The 2,821-nt window shown below is 39.3% G+C and overlaps 1 non-coding gene across 1 annotated transcript; it reads left to right on the top strand.

Moving 5' to 3' along the window:
* Positions 1-1,151: 1,151 nt before the first annotated feature.
* TRNAK-CUU lies at positions 1,152-1,224 on the top strand. Its single transcript has one exon. It is a non-coding gene; the product is annotated as a tRNA-Lys (tRNA).
* Positions 1,225-2,821: the final 1,597 nt, after the last annotated feature.

Here is a 2,821-nt window from a genome sequence, read left to right as displayed (position 1 = left end):
ATCTCCAGCATTATTTCTGTCACCAAGGCCAAATTTTCCAACTACCAGTGATTCTTCTTTGTTTCCAACTTTTGCATTCCAATCACCAGTGATAAGCAACACATCTTGATTACATGTTCGGTCAATTCCAGACTGCAGATGTTAATAAAAATCTTCAATATACTCATCATTGGCTTTGGTGGTTGGTGCGTAAATTTGAATAATAGTAGTATTAACAGGTCTTCCTTGTAGACGTATGGATATTATCCTATCACTGACAGCATTGCACTTCAGGAAAGATCTTGAAACATTCTTTGTGCTGATGAATGCCACACCATTCCTCTTCAATTTGTCATTCCCAGCATAGTAGATCATATTGTTGTCTGATTCAAAATGCCCAAAACCTGTCCATTTTAGCTCACTAATGCCTAGGATATCATTTTTTATACATACGATTTCATTTTTTACAACTTCCAATTTTCCTAGATTCATACTTCATACATTCCATGTTCTGATTATTAATGGATATTTACAGCCGTTTCTCCTCATTTTGAGTCATGCCACGTCAGCACATGGAGGTCCTGAAAGCTTTACTTTATCCATATCATTAAAGTTGGTTCTACTCTGATGAGGCAGCTCTTTCCCAGGTCTTTTGAGTGCCTTCCAACCCAAGGTGTTAGTCTTCCTGCATTGTGTTGGACAGTGTTTCCAAGCTCTTCATAAAGTTGCCCAGTGATGTATCAGACAGTGTTTCTCTGCTATTCATAAGGTTTTCCCTGGCCCATATTTGAGAAGTGGATGGCCTCCTCCTTCTTCCTAGTCTATCTTAGTCTGTAAGCTGCATTGAAACCTATGTGCCCTGTGCAACTCTGCTGGCATCTGAAACACCAGTGACACAGCCTCAAGCCTCATAGCAATGTACAAGCCCCATAGGATGACAACCTGACAAAGAAGTTTGTCTCCCTTAGCTGTTGGAAACCTCTGTGCCCTCCCCTTACCTCATTCTTTCCTGGAACCTGCAACTTTGTGGTTCCCAGCCACTCCTGCTCTGTACATTTCCCAGCTCTAGGGGTCTAGGTGAAAGGAAACCACTTGTAATTTATTTTTGTTTTGTTTTTCCTATTGGAATAGAGAAAAAGCATTTTCTAGGTAAATCAGAGGCCCATAGGAGTGCCCAGCTAGCTCAGTCAGTAGAGCACAAGACTCTTAATCTCAGGGTCATGGGTTCGAGCCCCACGTTGGGCGCATAATGTTGGGAGCTCTGGTAGCATAGTGTCTAAAGCACTTGACTGCTTATCACAAGGCTGGTGGTTCAAACCCACCAGCTACTCCTCAGAAGGAAGATGGGTCAATCTACTTCTGTAGTGATACTGCCTCAGAAACCCAAGGAGGGGTCACTATGAGTCAGGTCCAACTTGATGACACGTAACAACAACAACAGTGACAGGTAAATCAGGTCATTCCATTTGCAGAATTGTGTTGATTTGCTCCAATAAGGAAACAATATCTGGAACAGAAGCATCAATTGCAGTCTACACCTGATTGAGCTTATAATAATCCATTGTCACATTATCCAAAACTCAAGATCTGTCGTTTTTCTACACTGGATAAAAGGAAGTTAAATAGGGATATGAGAGGGAACCCCATCTATCTTAGTCATCTATTGTTGTAATAATGCTGGATGACAAATTATTCCAAAATATTTGTTGTTATTCACTGCAGTTGAGTCACAGACCCCACAAAATGTAACAAAATGCTGTTTAGTCTTGGTGCCATTCCCATGACCAATTGTGTCTAGGGATGTTGGGATCCATAGGGTTTTCATTGGCTTCTTTTCAGAGTAAGTCACTAGGCCTTTCTTTCTAGTTCATCTTAGTCTGGAAGCTTCACTGAAACCTGTGCAGCATCACAAGCCTCCACTGACAGATGGGTAGTGGCTACATAGTTTGACTAAAATTCAATGGACAAGACTGGACTCCAGGTTTTAGGATTTAGGCTCCAGACTCTATACTCTGACCTTCAGCTCCAGGATGCTGATTGGTTTCAGCTTTCTCCTACATGGTGCCACTTCTTCCTTGAGCCAGCAACTACCTAGGTCCGTTTCTTTTCTTTGTGAATTACAAAAGAAGTAGAATCAATCTAAACTGTGCAAACACAGTTTACTAGACACATTTCACTGGCCAAAGCAAGTCATTTGACCAAGCTCAAAAGAAGTGATTCATAGAATTATATTCCACACAACTTAAGAGAGAGGGGAAGTATACGAAACATTTGGTTAATACTTATCTATCACCCTTGCATATTTCAATTATTTAATGATGATACTAATTTTTGTGATTTCCTCAGGGAAACAGCATTGTTTTTTGCTTAGTATTTTGAAAATAACAAGCCTTTTCAACATAATAGCTCTTATTCCATGAGTAACTGGGGTATGCTAGAATGTGACTCAAGTTATAGTTTTGAGATTAGGAGAAAAAGTGTCAGTGGGCTTTGAAAAGTATTAATTCTTTCTTGCAGGGTAGCTCTCAAATGAGGTCATTATAGGGACTTCCCTCAAACAAGGAAACAGGGAGCTGTTTTGGCTATTAAATAATGTTTAAAGGGGCTTGGGGTCAGATTATGTTATCTGAATATTTTCATATATTCACATTTTTATTTTTACAGTGCTACTCTTTCCTAATAAATGTCTTAGTTTTCATCTTAGAAACATGATGAAGCTATGAGTACAAATGATAATGTGATAATGTACTTACTATTACCAGGTACAAATGTTGAGCTTGATTTTGGTTGTCTCAATTTTAAATACAGAAGAAATTAGAGTCTTTTAGCAACCTCACAGAAA

This window comes from Orycteropus afer, unplaced genomic scaffold, assembly GCF_000298275.1.
Source record: "Orycteropus afer afer isolate SDZICR_OR568_19922 unplaced genomic scaffold, OryAfe1.0 scaffold00024, whole genome shotgun sequence".
Lineage (NCBI taxonomy): Eukaryota > Metazoa > Chordata > Mammalia > Tubulidentata > Orycteropodidae > Orycteropus > Orycteropus afer.
This window is presented reverse-complemented; position numbering and strand designations above follow the sequence as displayed.